The 18724-nt window shown below is 40.6% G+C and overlaps 1 protein-coding gene and 1 long non-coding RNA gene across 4 annotated transcripts in view; both read right to left on the reverse strand.

Moving 5' to 3' along the window:
* The window catches only part of Fgf12 (fibroblast growth factor 12), a 559190-nt gene that overhangs the window by 271284 nt on the left and 269182 nt on the right, over positions 1-18724 (reverse strand). The window lies entirely within an intron of this gene.
* Positions 1813-7940, reverse strand: LOC110329507. Its single transcript, XR_002380924.1, has 3 exons — positions 7915-7940; positions 7774-7776; positions 1813-3581 (listed from the first exon to the last, which is right to left on the reverse strand). It is a non-coding gene; the product is annotated as an uncharacterized LOC110329507 (long non-coding RNA).

Genomic DNA, 18724 nt, shown 5'->3' on the forward strand with positions numbered 1-18724 from the left:
CCTGCCTCTGCCTCCCAAGTGCTGGGATTAAAGGCATGTGCCATCACGCCCGGCTCAGAAATATCTTTTATTTGCTAAGAACAAGAGTTAAAAGTTTGGCTTCAGGAAAAATTGAATCCAGTGCAGAAAAGTCTTAAATATCCTCTCTAGATAAAATTAGATATAGAGTTTGCAAGAATCTGATTAATAAGTCTGTCACTATAGACCCCTTGTATAATATTTTGAGCATTTTAGGTACTTGTAAGTGTATTGACTTAAATGTGACTTTAAAATAATGTTTAAGATGAAAAAGGGTAGTTTAAGTTTTATCCTAAATGAAACACCTAGTCATGCTTTTATTAGTAGCAGTGTTACCTGTATTCTTTGATAGCATTATTTAAGCTGTGGTTATAATAAGCAAGAACTGCACAGCTGATAAAAGTGGGAAATGGTCTAGATCTAGGAAGACATTTCCCTTATCTCCTGTCTTCTAATAATGTTATCTGAATAAACGCTAGATAAAGTTCCACCACTCTAGGGAATTAAATGGTTGTTGCCTACATGAATAGAAGTCAGTTTCAGAACTCAGATCAATAGGACTCTGTGTTTATGAAGATATGCCAAAATCTCAAGGAAGTGGGGATTGGCGTGCCCCCTTATAACTGGATTTTGGTAGATTCTCCCATATTCAAAATTGTCTATCCAAGGAAGAATCCTATTTAATGCACAATTGGGCAGAAACTATGGAGGGAGACAAGTTAGTTGTTGCTTGCAAATTACTCTGTGCTATAATTACCTCTGCTATACACCAGCCTTTAGAAAGTCTTACAGTAACATTCCTGCTCATTCCGTTTTGTGTGCCAGTAATAAAGAAACATGCCAGTCGTGATAGTTGGGCTAGGCTCCACACCACACTGGGAGCCACAGAAGCACAGGGTAAGTAGCCAAAGTGTAGCTCAGTGATGAGCTAATCCTCACTAGGAAATGCTCCTCTGCAGTTACAGTTTACAGGGACAAAACTTTTGATCTCAGACTTACTGTGTTATCATCATGGGTCTTTATATAATTTCAGGGAAGTCTTATGTTTCCTAACTTGATCCATGTGGAAACATACCACATGAAGGCAGGCTTCTTCCCATGCTGGGCATTTTCTTCTACAAGAAGGCGAAAGTTTTGTCTTTCAAAGGGACTATTGGTACAGTCTATGACACTGGGTTAGGACTCAGAGGGCTCAGATCTCAGTCCTACAGTCACACCAACTCACTAGTTAATATAGAAATATATGCATGCACTGTGGACACAGAGGTTTGCTCAATACTAAGCTGATTCTAACATTCGCCTGATTGGAAAAGAAATGTTTTGCAACTACCAAAACAAACAATCAAACAAAAAATTGACGGTGTAACACTGAAAGCTATGCCACCAACTTGGTACCAGAGAACTGGTTCCTCTGACCAGGGCTGTGTAGATCAAGATTCAATGACTCACTGTGTTTCTGAGAAATTTGGGGCATTAGAATTATCACTAGTGAAGAAGGCAATCACATTTCTGAGCAAAGTTTTAAAAGTTACCCCCCACTTAAAACTGTAACTTAGGTCTATAGAATCAAAATTTAAAGAAGATGATATGATAGCAATAAGCATTCCTGAAAAAAATTATATTCTCAGTCAGTATTGCTTAGAATAGTGCCCATTTCTGCGCCCATATACCCTGAAAAATACCAAATAAAGTTCTGTGTGATCAGTGACAAGCTTAACAGTTTCCATCCATTCCTTTTAATGGCAGCCTTGTGGAAGGTTAGTTGACCATTATATACACAAATCAATTTAGATCTGTCCTGTTGAATTTTATGTTTGTCTTTACACCATTGTCATACCGTTTTAACTACTGCAGCTTTGTCATACACTTTAATATCAGAATGACATACCTAACTTTATTCTTTTCTAAGGTTATTTTGGTTACATGCAGTAATCCGTTGCTTCCTATGATTCTGAAAGTCATTCATTCTGCATCTATAAAAATTGCATGCAGATTTTGGTGCCACTGCATTTCATGTATCCATTGTTTATAAACTCGTCTATTTGCCTGCAAAAAGCTATTCATTTTCATACCTGAAAAATCTAATATATTTAAAAACATAAATATTGCTACTCTTTTACATGTAGCCAATGTAACTGGAATCCACTGTGCCGTTTGTTATAGTTGTTGAGGATGAGTATGAGTTTCTGGGTTTGAGAATCAGCCCTAGTATTCAAGCATGCTACTCCAGGGTTTAGCCACTGGATCTAGAATTATGAGAAGTTACAAGCTGCTCAATATGGGTGTCGAGAACTGAACTCTGGTCCTCTGGGAAAGCAGCAGTTATTCTTAACTGCTGAGCCATCTCTCCAGCCCCAACCTTAAGATCTGAATTGCATCTTCTTTCTTTTAGGAACAAACACAAGTATACAATCTTACTTAAGAATCCTAAATTTTGTGATATTTCCTTTTTTTTTTAACTCAAATTTTGTGAGGTTTTCGGTTTTTAACTCATTTTTTTTTTTAACTCCACTGTTTTCATTGATGTTTGTCCTTCTAAAATATGCTTATTTAATGGAAAAAGTCTCTGTGTTCCAAAAATGGGTTGGAAGTATTAGAAGGGGAAAAAAAGGTGACCTGGAGATAAGTAGAAATCAAGATCCTGGGGAGGCCACATGCAGCAGGCATGTTCTCTCCCCTATAGCTACTCTCCTTATGGGGCCCACAGTGCCATCCACATGTTATAATGAGAAAACTGAAGCCAGAAAGATTACTTGTTTAAATTCTGGTCATGAAGTTATGTTATTTTCTACAAGACAAACCATCTATATTAACAACAATAACAGAAATCTAGAAATCTAATGCAGGTTGGAAAGAAAATTCTTAAATCTTTTATACATACTTACAACATGTAAATATGCTTTTGGAAGAAAGTCCTCTCCACCTGGTGCAGGCCACCTACCAACATGTGATCTTATTGCTTTAGCCTCCTGGGCTCTTGATTAGAAATGTCTATCACTACGCTGACTCCTCTTACAGCTATTACAGTAGTGTCTTTGATCTCATACTTACAAAGATAGATGAGAATCACAACTCTGAAAAGTTTAAAATCAATTTGAGAAAACTAACTATAAACTGAGAAAAAAACTTTAAAAATGGTTTGTTAACTAAATGTTACAAACCACAATGAGGAAACCAAGTGAGATTAGACAGGAAATGGATTTCTCATCTTTGGAAGGTTGAGTTTTGAAAGAATCATTCTATTTCTAGATTGACGTTACATAGACATGTTATCCTTAAAACTAGAGAGCAGCTGTGTTCTACCCCTAATAGGTAGCAAAGTTACCTAAACATGAAAAGGTCATTTGACCTTCCCCATATCAGCTTACCTGTCTATAAAATAATCAATGTCAAATAATTGCTTGCCTTTATAGTTGAAGTCCTTCCAATGAAACTGTCCTAGGGCCAATGGCAATGGTCAGTTTGGGATTCCAAATGACAAATGGCATGTGTACTCTAAGGGTCCCTACTATAGACAGGGGCACTGGTGATAATGCATGAATAATAATAAGATACTCTGTTTTCTCTGGAGATAGAACAAGACAGAAAGAATGATGTTGTTTCCACGATAACTATGGAGGGTAAATCAAAGATTTTTTTTTGTCTGAGATTTTAAGTATTGATTTTTAAATGAATGATATGCATACATATACATCAGGTAACCTTCGCCATTAATGTTCAATTTCATAATAATTCAGATCCAAAGAAAGATCATTTTATAGCAAAGAACGTGAACAGAAAGTAGATTGTAATGGACTCATTCCAAGGTTTAGCTGAATTGTCATTCAGATGCTGCCTAAATAAAAGCTTAGATAACGTTTTTCCTCTCTGTGGGATTCATTCTCTCAAGCCCAAAATGAGGCTACCCCGAGGATTGCTAAATTCTTCTAATCTAGCATCCTCTGACCTCAGAGGTGGATTGCTCACCAGCATTGCTTCCCTTAAGCAAAACGAACTGAAATGGATCATTTTTCTTCTCCCCAAGTACCTTTGAGATTGTAAATTAGATTGTTCTTTTCAGGTTTTTGAGTTGGGCATTATTATTAATGGCTGAAGAAAGTGGTGGGGGAAGTGACTAGGCATAGGTGACACAGCTAATAAAAGGGAAGGACCATGGTGAGAGCACAGAATTCTGGGTTTTCTGTGCTCTTTCTAGTCCATCTCTCTACCTCCCAAATCTCCTGGTGCTGCCAGGGACCACCATGACAGTGGGTATAGTTCATGGGGTTTTTTTTCTTTTCCTATATGAAAATGAAAAGATGTTAGTTAGGAAAACCTGATGTAAAGAACCTTAACAAAGAGACTGGGAGGATAACACATGTTTCCTATTGTAGACTCTTATCGTGTTAGGTGAATCTCAATGCTAGTATTCCCATGAGCTTCAAATCTTAACTGAGTCCTGTAATGCTACAAAATTTCACTTAAAATTGGGGACAAGACAGGCCTCAATGTGTGTCACACTAAGTGTCTCCTTTGTCAGAGAGGCCCCCGTGACATGATCACTGTAATTAAGTGTGTACAGCTTTGCTAATCAATTCTCCCAGTCAGTAAAATAAGAGGTTTTTTTTTTTAATTTTTAATTTTTTCTGTTAGTATCCTTAGGATGCCAATCTGTGATTTTTCCAGTCAGAGTGCTCAATCCTAGGGAGCTACTGAATAAGTATGAACCTAGAAGAGCAACTTAGCTCAGGAGTAAGCCATTGAGCTCTGAGGGTTGACATTTCGATACATAGCTGCTGTTTGCTTACCGGGAACGCCTGGGTAAATGCTGAACTTCCTACTCCTTAAAATCATTCAGAAAATAAATGCAGTCGACTTTTCATGACAGTGATTCATACATAATCACCAACAAAAGAACTGGAATGGAAGGAACCCTAAGAACCATCTGAGCCAATGCCTTCAAAGATGATGAAACTGATGACGGAGAAAGACACAACATAGTTTTCAGTCAAGCAGTTTCTGATGGTAAGCAGAAATTCAGCTCAACTCTCTCATTCTGAGGCCAGCCATCTCTTCCATACAAGGTTAATTTATTACTTAATGGCCACCACGTCACTGGGTTTTTCTTCTAAAGACTTGCAAAACTTAATATGTATGACATGTCACAGTTAAAAAAGAAAGGGGACTTTTCTTTCAGTGCTCGCGACCACATGTAAGACATTCCCAGGCCTTTTAAATGTCCAACTTGCAAGCACAAAAACGTGACAGCAGAATAATAGGAAGCCACATACTTTGCACAGAGTAGTACAAGCATCCCGGTATGATTTGCTTTCTTTCCTATGAACCTTTTCCTCCCTCTGATCATTTTAACTTTATATGACCAAAATAATTATGAAATCGTTGTAAATGGCTATATATGCTTTCATAAATAAATAAAATAAAATCTCTGATTGGCTTGCAGCCTTTAAAAAAAAATAAGTATTTTACTGGAATATTAGTAGAGAAAAGGGTCTGGATTCTCTTTGTAACTGTAGAAATGCCATAAAATTGCAGAATTCTTCACACTGCTCATGAGATGCTCCACTGAGCACCAGGCAGTGCTATTTGCAAAACATCGGGTCTTACAAGACAGCAGCCTTGACTCCAGATTTTTGTCACCTTGTACTCCAAGGCAGGAGCCATCTTTAATGTATGTCTTCTATGCTAAAGCACCTGATAGTTGCATTAAAACTTCTCTTAATGAGTTTGCCCTTTGGACTTTAGCTTCAAGCAGTCAAGTAAACAAAACTAGCAACTCCTTATGGAAATATTCATTAAGCTTCACGTTATTTTTTAAAGCAACTAACTAGGGGAAGATATAGTAAAGAAATGAATTTGCTTAGCACACAAACACACACACACACACACACATATACATATATAACTAAGTGTTGGGGAAATAAGTCAGTAAATGCTTATATTTTTCTCTACACATCTCACTTCATATATTTATAGTCTGCTAAATTATTTGTGGACAATTATGCCTATACAACGACAATCGATAACAGACCACATTTCTTCTGGCCCTTGACCAGTCTCCTTTCCTTGACATTTAAAAATTGTGTGTAAAACAAGAACAACACGGCACAATGACTCTGGAGGTGCAATAGTGGCACCCAGCTACCAACAGGTCTCTAATTGGTCTTAAGGCCTGTTCCATAAGAGGGAAACCCAGCCAACTCCCCAGGGCCAGTGAACTCATGAATCTTAGAGAAAGATCAACAACCACCTCTTTACTAAGACATCATAATTCATATGGGTATTTTTCCTTATACCCAGACGTAAGAGAAGTCCTCACTCCTCATCAAGGAAAATTATCTTTGCAACAAGCATGGACCATTACAGAAAGCCATACCAATCAAGATGCAGAGTTGCGGAGCTCAGTCCCAGCTGATGCATCTATGCAGCAATTCCTGCACGCAAGGCTCAAAAATCACTACTGAAGAGGGCAGAAAGCTTGCAAGAGCCAGAGGATCAGGGGGTCTGCTGTGAGACTGTGTCTTCTAAAACCTTCAGGTGGAACACCCGTGAAATATCATCAACATGGCTGCTTAAACTTGAGCTGAACCAGGATGACATTAATTTACATGCTAACGTGGAAACAGAGACCTCAAGAAACTGTAAACTTGGACGAAGAACCTCAGGCAACTACAGAATGCTGAGTGCAAGATAAGAGGTCTTCCTCAGAGAAAAGCACACCTATAGGTTATTCAGTAGCAAATGGTCATCCATGAAAACATATACATGCAAGTTACAAATACCAATTTATGTAAAATATTTACATGTGTATGCCAGGATATTTATTTTCCTTTAATTTTCTATCCATCAAGAAGTGGATGCAAGTCTTGAAGGTGTGAGTACATCACTTGGACTCTTAACATATGCCAAACTGTTCAGCAGGTAGTAGGTGTAAAGATACAAAATAGGGCTTTTCTTCTCAAAGAAGCCACCATCATGTGGGTGGGTGTGGTTGCTTTAGTGACTGCTGAATGAGACACATGCTAACAGGAGGTAGGCTCATGCAGGGACATTTAGAAGTTTACTCTTCTGAGTTTAAAGGACCTTGGCAGGTTTTCATCAGAAAGGAACTTGAGAACTGTCCACTCAGGGATAAGTGGGATAGAACCTTCCGGAAATAGGGCTAAGAAAGGGCTTCTCAACAGAAAAGAAGAAGGAAGCACACATGTTCCAAACACCAGAGTTATGAAGTCCTTCATTACACGGCCTGTATCTTGCACATTATTAAATTTCATGGGCCAAGTTCGTGACTAACAAAAGGAAGTTTCTGGAACAAGACAACCAATGGGTGTGTGAGTAGGTGGAATCAGGCCTGTGCTTCTCTTGCTTTCATATGAACTTACTGAAAGACCTGAATCTTTTTGCCCTGTTCTGAGCCCATGGTCCTAACTGTAGTGCTGAGAGTTTGTGACTGCAATGAGATTACTGAGGTCTCTGGAATAGGACTCTCATTCACAGCCCACATCAGTTTCCACATTGTGCATACAATTTCTCCTAAGAAACAACTATGTTACACCTTTCCCTACTTACCTAAAAGTAAACAAAGAAGACAATGGAGTAAGTAAGGGAGGCAAGGAAGACCCAACATAATAACACTGGGATAATTTTGAGAATATGCTAAACACAAAATCTGGAAATCTGTGAAGTTTTCTTTTGCTCAGCGAGTACCCCATCTTATTGTATGACAATCTTGTATGCATAGTAATAGGCTTTGTTAACTCCCTAAGTGACGTGAGAATTCTAAGAGACAAAAAAGCATAGCACAGAAAAAGTGGCAACACCACAGTAGCTATAGTAAGAACAAGAGAAAGAAAAAACAGTCCTCACATTTTCTTTTATCCTGAGACGTGTTTGGAAGACAGGCACTTATGCAAGACAGCAAGATTGAAAAGAACCAAATGTCTCAAGAGCAGAAGAGTAATTCTAGTCAGAATCCTGAGCTTAAATAGTGATTCTTAGACTAAGTGATGGTAGAACTCTAGATTAACTGCTAATTTATTGTCCCTTGATCGCCATCAAAGTGAGAATAAAACTACTGACATAATAATTTTAAGAATAAGTGAGAGAATACATGCAATTATGACATCCACATTCTGGATCGCATAGCATATGCTAAGCTGAATCTGTTTCTTTTATGATATTGATAACTTGGAACTTTTCAATAACATTCCCATTGGGCAAAAAGAGGAGATAAAAGGAACCATACTGCTTTTGTATGATGTATGTAGTGGGGCTTAACATAGTCTAAATTATCAGTAAATATAAAATTTTAAATTGGTTTGGGACTTTCAATTTCTATCTGGACAGACAAAAATAACACAATTTATACAAGAGGATGTTTTACATATTTGGGAAATAAATATGAATAGTCGTATACGTTGTTTCATTTGGAGTGTATGGTATGGCTGCAAGTAAAGAGATAGAAGGAGAAACATTAAAGAGAATATGCTGAGAGTCTCTTGAGGTGCATCTTTGAGACCTGACAGAGCCCAGAAGTGCCTGAAACTCAGCAGTTAGGGTTCAGAATCCTCCTCTGTCTTCTCATCATGCACAGAGACAGACCTACCTACTGCAGTTGCCTGCAGAAGGTGAGATCTGGAAGCAGGGGTTCTTCTCAAGCTTACTGACATCTGAAAAATAACTGTTTCTCTCATGTTGGCTTAAATCAAGGTACAGAGTCAAACTAGACACAGGGAATATCTTACCCCTAAGTTTTCCTTTTGCACCCAAACCCAAAAACTTGTTAATGTTGTCCAAAGTAGTCAGACAGGGCCCCCGTGATCTCTCCCAGGTGCAGGTTTCTTGTGGCTAACCAGATTTTTATTTTTCTTCTGGATGACTAAGGTATGATTTGGATTTTTCATGGGAAAGAGAGCTTCTTACTTTATATGAATTTTATTTGCATTTTAGTCATTTCCTCTTTCATCCACTAGGCTAGGAGTTCCTAGAAGGCAGTGACTCTCCCAAGCACATTCTACAAGCTGCGTTCTAGAAACAGACATTGTAATCAAATGTGGGCTGGAAGAGAAGAGGAGGAAAGAAAGGAAGAAACAAAACTTAAAATTCACATGTAAGAAAAGGAAGAGTAGTGAGTGTGGCTGAAAATAATCTCTTTTCAGTACAATGCTCTGCCTGGGATCATACACCGCACAGGACAGCTCTCTTTTCTCCCATTTAATTACAGCCCGTTCTCTTGGCTCTTTTACAAGACTGATGGAAGGTGGTGTTAAGGAGCTCCATGATTTAAAATGATCAGCCTCTGAGTACTGCTGCAGGCCAGGGTTCAATGTCTTATTCATGGAAAGGTGAGCCTGAGACAAGCTATTGCCCATCTCCTCCAGTGAACTTAGATACTTGTTTTACCTCACTATCAGTTTGAAATGTCCCCCCCCCCCCCGTTTTCATAGGCATCCTGCTAAATTTTGGAGGGCGGATAGTGAAAGTATGGTTTCCACTCAGAAGGAAATCGGAACTGGTTGGAAAAACCAACATGTATTATTTGTTGTATATCCAAGTGGTCCAGAGAGGCTGAAAAGGCAATTGATACAATAGAGAGATTCAGGTAATTCAAGGTTGAAATGACATTTAACTTGGGTCACACATGAGATTGCCATGTGAGGCTCGCCAATGACTCTAAGTTACCCTTCATCTTTTGGCTATGTATACACATCCTTGCACATTCAGGTTGTTTAAGGTTGTCCCTTCAGTGTCTGTTGTCTCTTTCCTGATCCCATTGCCACTGTCTGAGCCATCAATGGCTACCTGTGCATTATAACACACTGGCTGTGCCTATATAGGTTTCCTCTTCATTCCCAGGTCCCAAGGGACTTTATTATTTCAGCAGCTAGCTTTCAATGTTCCCTACCACAAGTTATGTTCTAGGCACTGCCCCATGTGCTGACAGCTACAGAACAAATGTGCTGCTCTCTGGCTGAGACTTTAACGGGAGTAACAGGATCTAACAAATAAGAGTCTAATAGCACAGAATGAACCAAGCACAGCCTTATGCTGTTGGAACCTTGGTTCTATTGGAGGCAAAAGAACAGTCAAGCTGGACCTGACAGAGTAAGAGATTCTAAGAGTTCACTCAGGTCTTGAGTCAGGTTCACAAAAGGCAAAGCCAGGCCTGGCTAAGCTAACTGAGGTGGGCCTGGTAGGTGAGAGGTGAGATGGGTTCACCCAGTGGAGAAAAGAATTTAACCTTCAAGAGAAGTTGTGAGAAGACAACGTGGGTATCTACAAACCTACTTACAAAAGAAAACTAGGAAACATCTTTGAATCATGATGTAAGGCAAAATAATGTTGGTCAACAGAATACAGGATGAAGAGAAAACGGAAAACATAAGACTATCTAGTATGTGTCGTGCCAACTTTATAGAAACTTAGAAAGCTGAGCTCACAGTGGACACCTGTGATCTCAGTACTCAGGAGTATGAGGCAGGAGAACCACTAGTTGGAGGCCAACCTGATCTACATAGAGAGACCCTCAATATAAGGGACTCTAAGAACTCATTCAGGTGGTTAGCGATGTTGACAAAAGGCAATGCCAGGCCTGGCTAAGCAAACTGAGTTCTGCCTGGTAGGTGACCCAAAAGAATGCAAATATCAACTATGTAGGGTAACTAATTCTGAAATATCTCTAAGCTATATTTTAATAATTCTTCCTTATGTTTTTTTTTTGTGTATATTTACTGTGATGAAGGCCTAAAATAATGAAGGGGGTTTACAATGCTAACCAGAAACTAACTGCTCTAGTATATGCTAATTTGAAAGAAGGAAAATCCCGAGATGAAGGAGTGACAACGGGAGGGAGGGGAGGTGGGGCTCTCGTGTGAGATGCCACATGGACAAATGGCAAAGCACTGTATCCCCAGCAATGAGAGCATTGAGAGAAACCCCCTGACCAACAAAGTTTTAACATTTTGGTGAGCACCCTGGAGTTCCTTCATCAATCTTATTCACGGTCCTTTAAAATGTCAATTCTAATTAAAACATGAAAAGCTGAAGTGCCTAGGAGAGAGTCAAGATTCCTATCACAGGGCACACACCAGAGCCAAAGATCTGCCTGGGAAACTTTTCAGTCCTTATAAATCCACATTTGGATGCTTGAAAGATCAACTCGGTGTACACACATTATATTTAAAAGCTTCTGGGAGGTCCCATGACAAGGGCAATCCTTGCTTTTCCTTCACACCCCTAAAGCATTTTTTATAGCCCTGTGTAAATCAATAATCTATGACTTATAGTAATTACTGTTAATAACATGATGTGCCAAGACCACTTCACGAATCGTCACGTGGCCTTCTGAAAGAAGTGTTGCAGAAGGACAAAAGGTCTTACGTTGGAAAGAGAAGGGAGGCACAGGCAGGCTGGTCTCTACACCATCAGGGTTTTGTTTAATCTACCATGAGGATTCTTACTTAAAAAAAAATAAACTATTGTTTCAAACGTTACTTGATTAATTGTATTTCCTTCAGTGAATTGCAAGTGGACAGCTCTATAAATATTTGCAGAATTCAATTGTAAAGTCAGATTTAGACAACTCACTTTGGAGAGTTTGAGGGTAAATTTTAAACTGTTCTAAATAAGCTACACCTAAACACTTAGTGTGCACACATTATATTTACAAGGCACTGACCTCTAGGATAGGTAAGACATATCACATGCCCATCCAGTGTCTTTCTGTGTGGGCCATCCCAAGGCCACATGGTATGCTTCAAACATCTCTAAAGTCAGACTGACATCTTATTTAAGTCTAGATGGTATATCTCCAGCTGTTGTCTTCTTTACATTACTGGAGATCAAACTGGAGTCCTTGGACAAGTTAGGCAAGCATTTTTCCACTAGTTATATTCTCTCTCTCTCTCTCTCTCTCTCTCTCTCTCTCTCTCTCTCTNTGTGTGTGTGTGTGTGTGTGTGTGTGTGTGTGTGTGTAATTTTATTTCAGAACATGCTCTCAATAAATTGTCCAGGCTGAACTTGACCCCACTTCAATTAGAATTTCTGATCCTCTCACCCCAGTCAGCTGAGCAATTGGGATGGGCAAGCCTACACCACAAGGTTTGACTGACATTTTATAAAATGTGCTTTCTTGATCTTGAAAAACCTGGGGCAACCCCAAGCACCCAGATACCCAACTTTAAGATATAAATAACAATTAAAAATAGTGTGCATATGGTTGCTGCGCCAATTGCACTGCCCCTCCCTCTCCCGGCAGGTCAGTACTCTAAGAAATCCCCGGTGTCTCTCTATTCCTTGGCATGCGTGGCCTATGCAACCTGCTGCTTTTTGAGTGGGAGTGGGAAATCTGAATTGGATGAGATGGCAGCCTGCATTGGGTTATGCTATGTGAGACTCCTTCTTAGCAGCCTGGAAGAGATTTTCCTGCTGATCTGGAGATGATCAAGCTTCCATGCTGTGAACTACCTATGGAGACAGCCACATGGCAGTGCCTCAGAGCAGGCTGTAGGAGCCCAGAGTGGTCACAGCTAACAGCTAGAAGAAGAAGAAAAAAAAAAAAATACCACCTCCTGGCTTGACAACCATGAGGACAGAATTGCTGCCAGCAGCCTGAATGAACTTCAAAAGGAATCTTGGGAACTAAAACATGTCAGGCACTGTGCCCCAGTCTGGGGAGACCCCCGAGCAGAGTACCTGGCTAAGCTGTACCCACAGATACCACGTGATCAGGAGCATCACATGATGCTTTAAGTCATCAAACTCAAAATAAGTGACTACATAGTATAAAAAACTAAGGTGAATGCCATCTCCCTGAATGAAATGAAGCAGTTGATTTGAAAGATCAAGGTCCTTGCTGAGATGGCCCACTGCATTTCAGCCATAGCTGTGATGACCCATAGTGTTCCCAGGCAGAATGCCATTCACGTCACCAAGGATGTGTCATCAGAGACGCTGATGGGCATCAACCCACCTCACTCAGTCCAGACCCCAATATTCTGCACTGAATTCCTACAAAGGTCACTGGTCCATTGTATAGATGAATTGCTTTCAAGGCAATGTAGGAACCATAGAGTGCCTTTAGAAAGACCCCACAAGCATCACAAAGTTCAGGGATTGTTATAACCCCCTGGTTTCATTTTTACCTGCCCTCACTCTTCCTTCGTGCAAGAGCGATGTCCTAAGGTGGTTTTCTTTATAGAAAAGCTAGATGATTCAGTGTTCCTTTAATTTGATTAGCTTCTTTCTTTTTGTTAAAAGTTAAGTGATGCTAAATTCAATCTTTACCGACCATTATTATTTATGCAAGGAAAATATTTATGGTGAGTGACAAATTTGATTTTAAAAGAAAATTGAATTTTATCACATGGAGGCTAAAACTCAGAAGAATTTTCTAAGAGAGTAACGTCTATACTTTCCTCCTTCACATGGCTGTGACACACCACAATACAGTCCCTTAGCCCGGGCTTTGTGTCATGCCCCCCACCAAGAAAGCACATGGGCAACTGGACTATTTCTGTCCATTTCAATTGGGGAGGGCTGGCACTGATTACAGGAAGTTGCTGTCAACATAAATGGTTTGTTAGAATTCCTACTCCTAAATGGATTCTCTCTTAGCTAGAAACTAAACTGCCGCTGACTACTTTATCACCTTTTGAGAGAGATGGCGATGCAGGGAACAAGACAGCGACTTTAAGTTTAGTCAACAGATCTTGCTTTTGCAAATTTACACAGAATGTGGTTCCCAAGACCACAGAGGGGTCAGGGGAAGTATGGAACCCAGAAAGCTAGGGCTGCATGGACCTTTGATCGGAGGAGGAAAGACGGTAGCTGTATATTGAAAAGACCCGATGCAATGCTGTGCTTTGAGAGAGGAACCATCTCCACTAGGGGACAGCAGGCTCCTGTGTTTAAATACTTGGGCCCCGGTTGGTGGTGGTAATGTCTGGGGGAGGTTATGAGGCCTTTAGGAGGTAGAGCTTTCCTAGAGGAAGTGTGTCGGTGGAATCAGGTCTTTTACTTTTCTTTGCTTCCTGTGTGTGGGTGGAAAAAGTGAGCAGCCACACTTGTTGTTTCTGCTGCCTGCTGCCAAGCTTTCCCTACCATTATTGATGCTATCCCTCTGGAACCCAAAGTTAAAATAAACTCTCTTCCTTGAGGCACTCGTCAGTCATGATGTTTTATCGCATCGACAGAAGAGTAATTGACACAGACCATACATGAGACTCTCATGGGCTAAGGCAAAACAACCAAGCTGGAGACTGTGGTGTGCATATGTGAGTTTGGGTTTGATAGCCCAGAAGAGAAGCCCTCAGTGGTGTGGTCTTACTGTGGCATTTTGTTCCCTCTGTCTTTTGAACCCTTGGTTGTTCCCCTTGATCACAGCATGAGCCCATAGCAGCAGAGAATTGGGGTTTGTGTTCAGTAGCAAGTAATCAACTACTAATCAAGATTTAGTTAACCAAAATATGATCAGAGAACCAGACTCAAGGCTTCCTCTCAAACAGTGGTTCTCAACCTGGGGGTCGACTGCCCCCTTTCACAGGAAGACCACTGGAAAACACAGACCCTTACATTACAATTCATAACAGTAGCAAAATTACTGTTATGAAGTATCAATAAAAATAATGTAGTGTCATCACATGAAGAACTGTATTAAAGGGTCACACCATTCAGAAGGTTGAGAACCACTAGGCTAGAACTATACACTACTTAACACCACCATGATCAAGATGGAGGCATCTCCTTCCATCACCTGGGGAGGGAGGCAGGAGTTCCCTTCCTTCTGTTTCATGACTGTGAGCACCTTCCCAAGGGAAGACCCTCAGCCATGGAAAAGCTCCAAGGGCACTGAAGACAGAATCAGGAAACAGTTCACTTTCTCACTGCCAGTGACAGTTTCCCCAACAGAATGACTGTCCAGTTGCCCCAATGGTCTACCAACAGAAAAGCATGAATTCATCCCTTGTCTGTTTAAACCACAAATCAAAAGGTGCAGCACGTGTGGATATATGGCAGAAGAACGTTCTGAATCATCATCTCAGATCTCTTTCTCTTTTATACTCACATTTGAAAAATAAATAAATAAACCCACCTAATTTGATTTCCTTGAATGCTAAATGAGGTGGAATTTTTAATTATTGTTAAAGGAAATAGATTAAGAATTCCGGTTCTGAAATAGGAGCCCTCTCGGCAGAGACAGGAGGACTCAGCAAACCCAAGAAAGAGCTCTGGCTGCTTGCCTGCCTCCGCCCTGCTCCTGTGATAATCCTTGGACTCAGAGAGGCCCTGGACTTCCAATGTCCAGGAAGTCTGTGACCCACTTTAGACAGGTGGTGAAAAGGAGGACGTCATGGTCCCAGAGCAGCCCTGCCCAGTGGTGTGACTGTGGACAAGCCCATAGAGCTTCCTTCCCTCAATTATGGAAGATGTGTGTTTACCTCTTCTAACCTCAAAACTCTGGGTTTTCTGAAACGCGTGTCACACTCAGGCCTGGAGCAAGCTCACCCTGTTGCTGGCACAGAATATCAAGCCATAACCACAACAGGCCTTCCTTTTTCTGCTCTATGGGCTCTGGTAACACAATCTGCTTCGAGAGCATCCCCCAGGCAGAGTGACACGTCTCATGTGTTGCCGTGCAGACTCTCCATATCACATTTTCAGAAGCACAAAGGGTAAATAGCATTTGCTTAACCAAGCTTCGCAATCCCTTGCATTTGTAAAAGATTATTTTGAAAAAAAAATATTTTTAAAGCTGTAAATCTTAAGGAAAAATATTATGTCATAGGGATAGCATCTGTTTCTTTGAGTAAGACCAAGTCATCTTCAATGTTCTCTTCTACCCCTTACTAAAGCCATTCATTCCACTGCAGGGCCTGGGATAGGTCTGGAAGCTCTGGAGGAGAGAGAAGATTGTGTTCCCAGGATGGCATAGGGCACAAGAGACTAACTGTCACTCCAGAGACTGGTTTCACTAGAACTGATATTTAGCAGGAGCCTCCCAAACTTCCAATGTCACTTGACTGTATTGATATGTCAGACAGAAATATCCTCTCTAGTGCCCAGACTTTCATCTGAGACCCAGAAACCCTGGGAATCAGATCAGAGTGCTGGAAAAGAGTGGCTCCCAAGCATCCGTGGGCACTGAACTCAAGCGGAAGAAGACGGACTCAACCTAGATCACCCAGTCTCACTCCCAGATTTTTCCACCTTGGAAGGACTGGGTGACAAGGAGAGTGTGGAGACTCTCAGCTCCCACATCCTACTGCTGGCGCTCCTAAGGGCCTCTAGCTTAGGAACACACAGGACCAAAAGGAGGCATGATGAAAGCAGCTAATTAGCCTGACATAAGGTTGGCTTGGATGGGTTTTGGTTCCCCAGCTGTTTCTAATGTACAGCCAGGCTGGAGAACCACTGGCTAGCTTTTCACAGTTGCTTTCCTTTCAAGGCGCTTTGAAGATTGTTTGTGTTGCTGAATAGCTTGTTTGACAAATGCTTTCTTGCTCAGAAGGTTCAACTTTTTAGTGACGTTATACTTCAGGTGACGTGCCCCAGCAGGACTAGGATGAAGCTGGCTTCCTGTCTATTACTAGCAAGTGTCTTCTAGGTTAACGCGGTACTAGGTGTCAGAAAGCAGAAAGCTGCAAACCCATTTCAAACCAGATAAATGTTAAAGGACAAATGGATTAGTGGAGTCAAAGTTATTTGTTCAAAGATAGTCTTTGAGCGTTCAGACTATGTTGTGTCCAATGGTTCATACTTTTTTGTCTTTAAGAAGATTTTTTTTTTTAAGGTTTAAATTTGGCATGACAGTATGTGCTTGTAATTCCAAATTTGGGAGGCTAAGATGGGAGAATTACTTGCAAGTTTGAGGCCAAGTTTGGACTGTATAGTGAGTATCAGGCCGTACATACCAAGAGCCCTTTCTTAGTTAGGGTTCTACTGCTGTGAACAGATTGTGACCAAGGCAAGTCTTGTAAATAACATTCAATTGAGGCTGGCTTACAAGTTCAGAGGTTCGATCCATTATCACCAAGACAGGAACATAGCAACATGCAGGCAGGCATGGTGCAGGAAAAACTGAGAGTTCTACATCTTCATCTGAAGGCTGCTAGCAGAATACTGGCTTCCAGACAGCTAGGATAAGGGCCTTAAGGCCACACACTCACAGTGACACAACTATCACAAGACCACACCTACTCTAACAGGGTCACACCTTCTAATAGTGACACTCCCTGGGCCAAGCATATACAAACCATAACAAGCCCCTAAACAACAGCAACAACAAAACAGTGTTCTGCAAGATGGCCCAGTGGACAGTGCACTTACAGTGCAAGCTGCACAATTGAGTTTATTCCACATCTAAGGAAAATGTCACAAACAGACCTGATTCTACCAAGTTGTCCTGACCTCCACAGTTGAACTATGGCAAATGTGTGTCCCTTACTAATGACCATCTACACACAAATAATGATAATAATAATAATAATAATAATAATAGTAATAAATTTAAAAAGAAAAATATAAATAAATTAAGCTATGGAAGGCTTTTCAGGCTAAGCATGCCATAATCTAAATTGCTTCTTAGTATTGTGTGTGACTCACTACAAGTTTCTCAAGACAGAGAAGCTAGTAGAAGTCATACTCAAGTAAGTAGAGAAATGAGGGGAGAAATTTTTAGGGAAAATACAAAAACCAAAGTTACGGAAAAAATGTAGTGACTACAGGGAAAGCCTTGTAGTAATGGATCTTAAGAGAGCACAGTAAATACCAGGACACACACTCCCAAGAAATTAAAAAAAGTAGAAATGCTATCAACATTTTGAGAAGGTGCTCATGAAGTGCAGAGTTAATGGAAGGAAAGATTGCTTCCTAAAGAGCAAGTTGGAGAACTCCATCACTCTTTATCCAGAAGTTTTAAGGAAATTCAGAAGACTATATAAGAATAGTCAGTGGATTATTTTGCTCTGAAGCGCCTGTCTCCAGTCCCACCTCTTTCTCCAGCTACCCCAGAACCTGAGGACACAGCCCCTCCTATTTAAAGCCCAGCTTTCTTCAACTTGGGGATGCCTCACATTTTGCCCACTCCTTGCCTTTCCTGCCTCTCCTTCCTTTTACCCAAGAATAAAAGTATTCTTGGAAATCTGTTCTTCTTTAATAGCGCTTTCCTTAAAAAAAAGAAAACTCCTTTCTGTAGTGATGAACCCAAACTTTTCCACAAACACCCACAAAGATCCGGTGCTTGAGCCTTTGGTGTCCAGGAGCCTTCGAGTTTATTTTTCAAGGTACTGCACAAGCATCTCACCCTGCAGGTCTTATTTTATTTACACCACCCATTGGTGAACACTGGCTATTCTTTTAAAGAGCCTCAGAAGTTAGACTCCACAAAACCAAACAACCCTATTAAAAAATGGGGTACAGAGCTAAACAAAGAATTCTCAACTGAGGAGTACCAAATGACTGAGAAGCACCTTAAAAAAAAATTCAGCATCCTTAATCATCAGGGAAATGCAAATCAAAACAACCTTGTGATTCCACCTCACACCAGTCAGAATGGCTAAGATCAAAAACCCAGGTGACAGCAGATGCTGGCGAAGGTATGGAGAAAGAGGAACACTCCTCCATTGCTGGTAGGATTGCAACCACTCTGGAAATCATTTTGGCCATTCCTCAGAAAGCTTGATATAGCACTACTGGAAGACCCAGCAATACC

The sequence above is a fragment of the Mus pahari genome, chromosome 12 (assembly GCF_900095145.1).
Source record: "Mus pahari chromosome 12, PAHARI_EIJ_v1.1, whole genome shotgun sequence".
Taxonomy (NCBI): domain Eukaryota; kingdom Metazoa; phylum Chordata; class Mammalia; order Rodentia; family Muridae; genus Mus; species Mus pahari.